This window comes from Erinaceus europaeus, chromosome 7 (assembly GCF_950295315.1).
Source record: "Erinaceus europaeus chromosome 7, mEriEur2.1, whole genome shotgun sequence".
In the NCBI taxonomy this organism is placed as follows: Eukaryota; Metazoa; Chordata; class Mammalia; order Eulipotyphla; family Erinaceidae; genus Erinaceus; species Erinaceus europaeus.
The window spans coordinates 32656966-32666419 of record NC_080168.1 but is presented as its reverse complement, the minus strand read 5'-3'; the positions used below and the strand labels follow the sequence as shown (position 1 = coordinate 32666419).

At 45.7% G+C, this 9454-nt stretch overlaps 1 long non-coding RNA gene across 3 annotated transcripts; it reads right to left on the bottom strand.

Moving 5' to 3' along the window:
- Positions 1-202: 202 nt before the first annotated feature.
- On the bottom strand, positions 203-8850 carry LOC132539266 (uncharacterized). 3 transcript variants are annotated; one of them, XR_009550529.1, is made up of 4 exons: positions 8645-8850; positions 6615-6763; positions 460-573; positions 203-415 (listed from the first exon to the last, which is right to left on the bottom strand). It is a non-coding gene; the product is annotated as an uncharacterized LOC132539266 (long non-coding RNA). The 3 variants fall into 3 exon arrangements; XR_009550531.1 differs by having other exon boundaries at positions 8775-8831; XR_009550530.1 differs by lacking the exon at positions 6615-6763.
- Positions 8851-9454: the final 604 nt, after the last annotated feature.

The window sequence follows — 9454 nt, the reverse complement described above, 5'->3', positions numbered from 1 at the left end:
GGGCATTGTTCCTCCATTCTTTCCCCATAGAGAACAGTCAAACAACCAAGTAGCCAGTCCACTCACTGTCTCATTTATCCCCTAGCATTCTAGGAATGTGCTCATTCAATGAAGGGTTTTCTGAAAACACATTTAAGGGGGTGTGGAGAAATACAAAGAGACAGAGATAGCTTTAAAAGGAAGAAGGAGGAGGAGGAGAACCTTCATTTTTAATGATGTATAGTCTTTAATTTGAATATTCAGGATGCAAAGAAATTTGACTCCTGGGAAGAAAGATGACTATTTCTAGGCCAGTAGTCTTCTATCCAAGGCTCAATTGGATCTTTTTTCCGTTAGTTTTTGAATTAAAGTGTTGCAAACACATTTGAGACCAGAAAGCCAAATACTGGATTATTCAACTCCATTGACAGGAACTCTGTTGGAAAAAGAAATAAACAAAACAGGTGAAGTGCTTATCACCTTAGCCATGAAGTGTTATTATCTACATCGATCTCAGGATCTGAAGGAGGCTGAGGGATGGTGCAGCTCTGGGAACAGGAATCAGAGTGCCCTGGTGTGAAAGGGCCAGGTGACCTACAGGTAAAAGAGTAAGTACAAAGGTTATGGGGTTTGGCTCAACCTCCGTCCACCAGTGCTACCTTAGGTAGCTTACTTAACACCCCTATGCCTTGGACACATTTGACAAGGATAATAATCATGTAGTTATTCTTGGGGTTAGCCAAGGACGAAATTAGAAAACATATGTAGAGCAATTAAGATAGGGCCTGGTGTCTCATAAAGACTAAACTATTTTTATCATCATTGTAGTAATATCTGATGATAGACAAAAAGCACATGTCTCTCTGATGGACTGTGCAAAGCAGGACCTGAGGAAGTTTCTTCAGATATTTATATGCAGAGTATGGCCCTGAAAGTAAAGCCATTACAACTCCATCAGCCTATTGCTAGCTCTTGCCCGAGAGCCCCCCACCAACCCCTTGCTTCCAGGCACTGAGCTTGCCACCAGTCCCAACCACATGGAAAGGGCAGAGAGGAGAGAGAGGAAGCTTCAGCTGCCACATTGCCCGCCCCCCCCAGTGGGGTGTTGTAGAGGAGCAGGAACAGCTGGGACTTTGGCAGGGAGAGTGAAGTCCCCAGCCATAGAGAGTAACCAATCAAGAGGAGCAGAGTCTTGCCCTCCTCCTGCCACATTCCCGCCCAGCAGACACTCTCACAACTCCTTGGCATGCACATGCACAGCCCAGTGCACAAGACGCCCAACAATACTACGTAACGCTTGACACATATAACACCCCCATATCACTCTTGCTTCATTACACACACACACACACCACAGAGATTCCTCTTGGCCCCCAACATGATATGACATCCCATCACGTCATGTCTGCCTTCTCATGTAGCACAGACCCTCACAAAGAAAGGCTCAACTCTTGACTGATGCAGGACTGGAAAGGCAGTTTGAGGAAAGCAGCTCAACAGAATAGGGTGTCAGGGTGAGGGGGACCCTGTGAGTCTGCACTCATCTAGGCTTGAGCTGTAGTGCCTGGCAAGAGAGCTCATCTCCCTGCATTACAACTCCCTGTTTATAAAATAACAATCATGCCTGCATTTAAAAGTATACTACTGGATATGTGATTCAAAGAAAACAATTAGCAAATTTAATATATATGCATATGTATTGAATATATCTACATATTTGTCTAGGGAGCCGGGTGGTAGCACATCCGGTTAAGGTCACATGATACTAAGCATAATGAACTGTGTAAGGACCTGGGTTCGAGCCCCCACTCCCCACCTGCAGGGAGAGACGCATCACAAGTGGAGAAGCAGATCTGCAGGTGTCTATCTTTCTCTTTCCCTTTCTGTCTCCCCCTCCTTTCTCAGTTTCTCTCTGTTCTATCCAATAAAAAAAATGCAAAGAAAAAAAATTGGAAAAAAATGGCCACAGGGAGTGGTGGATTCATAGTACCGGCACCGAGCCCCAGTGACTGAAGGCAAAAATAAAGAAAAAAAAAACTTTATAAACAAATATTTGCTTAGTGTATATCAACATCTTCTGAAGTCTTATTTAAAATGTCATGGCCAAAAAAATAGGAAGTTGTTGGGAATTAATCTAGATCTCATTGTGTACCAGCGTCTATTATTCAGACATTGCCCTGTAAACGGTGTTGTCGCTGTTTGTGACTCTTACTACTTCTGAGACTAGAGCAGGCAAAGGGAAAGGAACAGGGATGGTGAGAAGGCCCAGATGAGCCACAAAATGAAGGAACTCCCCTCACCCCTACCCCAGAAAGAAATCAATATCTTTTGTTCTCTCTGTGGTGAATTTCCCCAGCTTTCCCCAGAGACTCATATCTGTCATGCTTTTCCAAGTTGGTCCCTATATAAGGGAGGAAAGCCATTCACAGTTGTATTAATTAGTGTCACTCAAAGCATGTAGTTGACCAGAAGAACCTTTGGTGGACTGTCACAACCAACCATCAAAAGGAGATTATTGTGGTCTTAAGAGAGAACATCAGCTGCTAAGCCAGCCTCACACACCACCAGCTCCCACAACAGGGCTCAGGTAGGACCTCCTCAGTCATGACTGCACATCCACCCTGAAACCTTCACCTGGGTTCTCGCTCCTATCCATAGCTATTCCATCTTCCTCTCTGATAGACAAAGTTTTTCTTTACTTTTAGGGCCCCAGAAGCCATTGAGAATTCGATGAAAGGGACAAACTCGTACACACACACACACACACACACACACACACACACACACATATATATATTTTTTTTTCTGGCTGGTTCTTGGGTCCACTTAATACTACAGTTCCAGGAGATAAGGGAAACCAGCCCCTGCCTCCTGTCTCCATTGTTCCTACAAGGAGATAAGAGTTTGGCTTCCCCAAGGATCTGAGAGTTCCTCCGCCTGGTTGGCCTGTATACATCCAGCTTGTTGGAGCGAGGAGTCAGGTATGGGCCACACAGTCAGAACTCTGAGCTCTTTGTTCTGGCAGTAAAGCCAAAGAGGACCACGCTAGGGGCACACACATCCTTCTCTTCCTCCACTGGCCTGGAGGGAATAGCAAGAGCTTGTGTATCAGCTGCAACACATTCAGATTCCCTAAATTGCCCCCACACATTTCTGAAGAAAAATGATAAAGAACAAAGGATAAGCCAATTCCCCAGTACTCTGCTGCCAGAGAGGAGAATGTGGGCATGACTAGGAGTCTGGGAGAAAGGAAGCCCCAGCCTACACCTTGGCCAGAGTGACTAACTCAAACCAGGTGCTCATTCATGCCTTTAGCCGCATCATCACTTCACTAAGTCCCCTCAGCATCCATGTGGAAGCAACTATTACTATCCTGACCTTCTGGAGTAAGAAACAGGCAAACTGAGGCAAAATAGGTTTCCAGGACCCCGGCATCAAAGAGTGAGGATTCATCCCCAGGGAGCTTAAGTCCAGAGCCCAAACTGCTCATCACTATAGCTCACTGCCTCTGTTATGCTTTGCCTCCTCCTCATTATTAGAAACAATAAGTGAAAGACAGGAGAAGGTACCAGCTTTCCCACAGCGCTCACCCCAGCATCTCCGCCAGTGATGTCACACTCCCCACAGATTTGACTCTAGAGAAATGAAGAAACCATTGAGCCCTTGGATCCTGATACCCTCTGGTCTTCCCACCCTTGAGTTAAGATGCCCAGAAACAAAGGCATAAAAAAGGACAGGAGTGAGCCCTATGGGGTCTACTTCTCTACCAAACATGGGCATTACACTTTTCAGATTCTGACCAGAAGTCCACATGCCCGTGTTGTCTTTCGTCTTACCTGCTCCTCAGGATAATACATTTGCATGGCTGTGGGTCTGTCCTTTTCTTACAGCCACAGGAGCCAAGACTTGGAGCTGAACACATATCCTGGTGACCATCAGAAAGTCCTCAGAATACTAGCATCTGAGTGATGGAAATTGAGCTCTGAAAGCAGGGTTGCTTTCTTCTTTTCCTTCCTTCTTTCCTTCCTTCCTTCTTTCTTTCTTTCTTTCTTTCTTTCTTTCTTTCTTTCTTTCTTACTTTCTTTAATTGAAACCACCTATATAATACTTCTAGACATCTGACAATGCTAGCAGCAGCTTCAATACCTAAAATGTTGCTTCGATAGCCATTCTGATCTGTGTTAGAGAACAGCATGGGAACAAAACCCATCTTTGTCTCATAGTGGGCATTTGATGTAAGATCCCAGAAACTACTGAGATACATAACTCTCTTTCTTCCCAAAGTGTTGTCATGTTCCTGACACTCCTTTGATTGACTGATTCTCAGGAAGCACCAATGTGAGGGAAGAGCTTAGAAGATTCAAATGGAGACTGGAGATAACTACCATCTTTTACAGATTTGGAAAATTAGAGCCACTCTGAGACATTAAGTCAGGTCACTTTGTATACGTACAGGGACGGTTTCTATGTTTGCAGACAAGCTGCTAGTTCTGCTTTTTTACTATTTCTTAGGCCTTGGTGAAGTCACTTATAAATCTGCATTCTCAGGTTTAAAAGGGGACCATAAGCCTCATCTCACAAACCGGATATGAGGACGATACCAGATACCATAGCCTGTGGAAATGCTTTCTAAAACGTAACGGGTTGTACAAACATAGTGTGTTATGAAAGTCACTCCACTCTTGTTCCCTTCTCTGTTAAAAAGATTGGAGAAACAACGGTGGATGCTAAGAATGTTTGTACTGGCTTTATGCACATTTGGGCTCTCTTTTAATTAAGATCCTATCTTTTCTTTTCCTTGGGATGGGGGAGAGCCTGGCCTACCCTTAACAGCCTCCAGACCAGTATATGACACTGCTTGCTGTCAGCGGAGTATAAAACCCAAAGGGAGATGGGAGTGAAAATAAATCTCTTGTTTTTGAAGCTAAATAGCCCAAAATGCAGCTAGAAAAGTTCCATGAAGGTTTGGCTTTCACCAATGCAGAATGGAAACAAAGCTGAGCCCTCCCCTGGCCATGCCCTCTGACCCTTCTCCTGGAAGACCCCGCTCAGTCTCAGGTTGGCCTCCAGCTTTCCCCAGGGGCTGTTTGCCTCTGGGGGGGGGGGGGCAGGGGAGGGAGTGTTTTAGCACCGGGAGGAGTTGACTGATTAATATTCATGAACAAAGTGTGCACCTCTGATTTTCCTGCCAGGTGGACTTATGAGGAGAAACTCAGCCTGCAGAAATGCACTTCCTGCCACCACCTTTGGAAATCCAAAGCTCAAACTGTAAATCTTTAGCAGGGGGAAGCCCCTTTCCTTCTGTTTTCTCCCCCCCTACCCTCCCATGCCCTCACCCTGTATACATTAAACTCATTCTTCCCATTCAACAAGGGCCACTGTGTTTCCTCTGGGCTCTGTTCTGTTTGGGGGTCTGAGACCAAAGATTCTCAGAAAACATCCACAAATTCCCTCCAGTGACTATAACACATCTGACAGCAATTCTTTGCTATTCAAGGTTCCACTGGCCACAGTTCTGGAGTTTGGGATGAACATTCGATCCTTTCTTCTGATACAACTCTCTGCAGCCAGAGGAAGAAATTCAGGACTTGGGGTAAACTCCAGAGCAAACAGAAAAGGATGAAAAAGTTGAGGTGATTTTCTTTCCATTCATGGGGGGGGGGGGTGGGGTGAGGAGGGTAGTGTCTTTCCTACAGTCAGTCCCCACAGAGTTGAGAGATTCTGTCAGCAGAAGATTCTCATTGGCATCAGGTAAAGGCAGAGAGGACAAAAGTCCCGGAAGTAGAGGTTTGTTTGTTTGTTTGTTCCTGTCAACAGCAAGGCTTCACAGCTCTGACCTTTTTTTCAGACAAGAAACAAGAGCCAGTGAAATAGCTCAGGTGGATAACCCAGGTTTGAGCCTAGTCCCCAGAGCACTAAAGGAACTTTCTGCATCTTTGTCTCAAAAGAAAGGAAGGGAGGAAGGGAGGAAGGAAGGAAGGAAGGAAGGAAAGAAGGATGGAAGGGAGGAAGGAAGGGAGGGAGGGAGGGAGGAAGGGAGGGAGGGAGATAGAAAGAAAGAAGAAAGGGAGGAAGAGAGAGAAGAAGAAAGAAAGGGAGAGAAAAGAAAGAAAGAGGCAATGGAAAGAAGGGATAGTTAGGACCAGATGGAAGCTCTGGGATCACACATGGGTCGTGTACATGGAAAGCAGGTGTACTGTCCATGTGAGCTAATTTGCCAGACCAACAGGACTCAGGTTTTGTTTGTTTGTTTTGTCTTGTTTTTTGCCTCCTGGGTTCTTGCTAGCGCTCCAGTGCCTGCACTACAAATTCACTGCTCCTGGAGGCCATTTTTCCCATTTTGTTGCCCTTGTTGTTATTGTTGTAACTGTTGTTGGATAGGACAGACAGAAATCAAGAGAGGAGGGGAAGACAGAGATGGGGTGAGAAAGAAAGACACCTGCAGACCTGCTTCACCACTTGTGAATCGATCCCCCTGCAGGTGAGCCCCGGGGGGCTCCAACCAGGACCCTTACACAGGTCCTTGCCCTTTGCGACATGTGTTCCTGCGCTACTACCAGTCCCTAAGACTCAGTTTTGAGGTCCATCTTGGACTCAAGTTTTTTCTATCAGTTAAATGGAAAAAGGAGACTTACTTCTCACAAGAAAATAGGGAGGAAGGAATGATGAAGAATGATGATTAGTTCTTAATACTCAAACAATTTTAGGACTGGAGCAGTGGTACACTCAGTTGAGCACACATGTTATCTCGCACAAGCCTTGGGTTCAAGCCCCAGCTCCCCACCTGGAAAACAACAGTCAAACAATGATAATACAGATTTAAGAATGTGAGCGGAGCCCCATAATGAGCTCTTCATTGAGATTGTCTCATTCATTCCTGCATTAGCTTAATGTTAGTATTTTTCTTTCTTTTTAACATTATATTATTATTAGTTTAGATAGAGACACTGAGAGAGACCACAGCACAGAAGCTTCCTTTGATGCAGTGGGGCCCAGGCTCAAACTTAGGTTGCACACATGGCAAAGCAATGTGCTACCCAAGTGAGTCGTTTCACTGACCCTCAGGTAAGTAAGGGAACAGTCTCAGCAAGGCCAGATAACTGACTCGAGACCAGGTAACAAGGAGGTGGAGAAGATAAGTCTCAGAGTTTGGCTTTCCCACTTGGCCTTGGACAAACTACTTCAGATCTCCAAGCTTTGGTTTCCTTATCTGTGAAAAATAAAGGGACTGCACAGGATGATCTATCTGTAAGACTCCTTCAGACCTACAGTGCTAGAGTGCCAGTCTCAGCAATGCTAGCTCAGCCTCTACCAAAACGGCAAAGAAACAGTTAGAAGGGAGACTCTTAGCAAATGTCAGGGAGCAGAGGAACTGGTGGCTCAGTCTCTCCAGTCACATGCACCATGCACGCTGTTGCGTAGGACAACCACTGGCTACCTATCCTGGGCCAACACCTCCTGTGGACTGCTGTGAACTCCTGTCTCTGAAGGGCATGCCCAGTGGCAGGGAAGCACTTCCGTGAAGAGGCCACAGGCTTCAGGGCAGGTCAGATGGCTGTGGCATTTCCCAAACAGAGAAAATAGCCTCCCTGGCGCCCAGCCTCCCCAGCTCTGTGAGCAGACACAAAAGAAAAGCTGCCCAGCAGCCTGCTGACAGGCATAGTGGTGGCTGCCCGCCAGCCTGGTGCCCACATCCCTCAATCAGCTCATTCTCCCAAACTCCTCCCTGAGGCATCTCTCTGCTTCTCTCACTGCGGCATCCCACAGAAAGGAAGCTGGGCAAGAACAGAGCTGGGCTGCCCCACTCTCAGCTCAAGTCAACTCTCTCGGCAAGGCGATTTCAAAGGCTTGACTCTGTGGGAGTTGCTGGGGACGCTCCAAAACCGGAACGGCTTCCAGAAAGATTTCCTGTCTCACCTTCACCCCCGCTGCCTGCTCTTCCCAGAATATGAGATGCACGTATTCCGGAAAGCTCACGCTGACATGTGAGATTACCTTCTGAGCTGTCATAAACATGCCAGCAGGGAGAGTCAGTCATACTGTGGTTAGAGGAAGGGAGCCTGGCCACCAGCTAAGACTCTCTGTGTAACCTTCCCCCACACCACACCTCCCTCCAGACCCCAAGAACTTCCTGCCTCAGTTTCCCCTTAGGGTCCAATCTGATCTGTGGCCAGTTTGACTGGACATAAATCAGAATTCAATGAATATAAGCAAGTACAATATGACCTGATTTTTTTCCCCTGAGGCTTTTAAAGACACAACTGACACATAACTGTATAAACCCTGTTTCTCCAAGCTGGACTTTATTATTAGATCACACATAGAAGAAGGTAAACCATATAGTGTTTGTCTTTTCCATCTGATTCACTTTACTCAGCATAAAGCATGTAAGTTCCATCATGTTGTTGCAAATGGAAAAATTTCCTTCTAGATCTGAAATTGTATGGTATACTTTTTTTTTTTTAACTGTTATCTGAAGCTAATCTCATGACCTCAGAGCCCCTAGCTGGAGACACTTGGCTAAACATTTTACCTGCTCGATTTCAACTTAGAGGAACTGATATTTTTTCTTTCCTCTTCCCAAGTTTGACAGAATGACCTGCTTCCGACACCAAACAGTGAGCTGTAGTGAAAGAGGCTGATCCCGGGAGCCCTAGGGAAATACCTTTGCGGACAACCTGAGTGACAGGTTAATCAGCTACAGGTGGAGGCAGAGCTTCTCACCGATGCCCTTTTTCAGTCTACGTGAGCAGTCTTCTCTCTAAAGGTAAAGAAAAAAAAGTTTTTATAGGTACCTCGCAATGACACCTTCTTACTTCTAAGCAGTCTGTATTTCTTCCAGTTGCATTGGCTAAGAGCAAGGAAAGTATGTCACCAGGTTAGGGACTAAGGATTTAAAGGCACAGTTTATCTGATAAAGCATTGCTGTGGGGCTAAGGACAGCTGGGCCTGATAAGCAGGGATAAAGAAGTGAGTCACATGGTCTGTTGACTTCATTTTCTCCACATGTAAAAAAAGAGTTGCATCTCTTCAGCTCTTTTTGATAAAGTATAGAAGCATGTAAAATATAAGCACTTGGACATCAAAGATAAAGCCCTACTTGGTTTCAAGGATTTATTTTTATTTTTATTTTTTTACACAACAGAGAGAATTTGAGAGAGGAAGAGGAGAGGGACACCTGCACCACGGCTCCACTGCTTGTAGAGCTTCCCCACTGCAGGTGAGGACCAGTCCTAAGAACCCAGGTCCTTGCACATGGTAATGTGTGCTCTCAACCAGGTGTACCCCCACCGGGCCTCTTACAGGGTTATTTTTAAACTGTTCATAACAGAGGGAGACAAAAATAGGGTTTGTGCCCAAATTTGCCTGCGCATTCTCTGGCCTTTATATGAATTTGGTAAAAGTGAGTGAGACAGTTGTCCTTTATTGAGTCCCATCCCTGGGATTCAGGTGACCTCTCAGATTAAACTCTGCC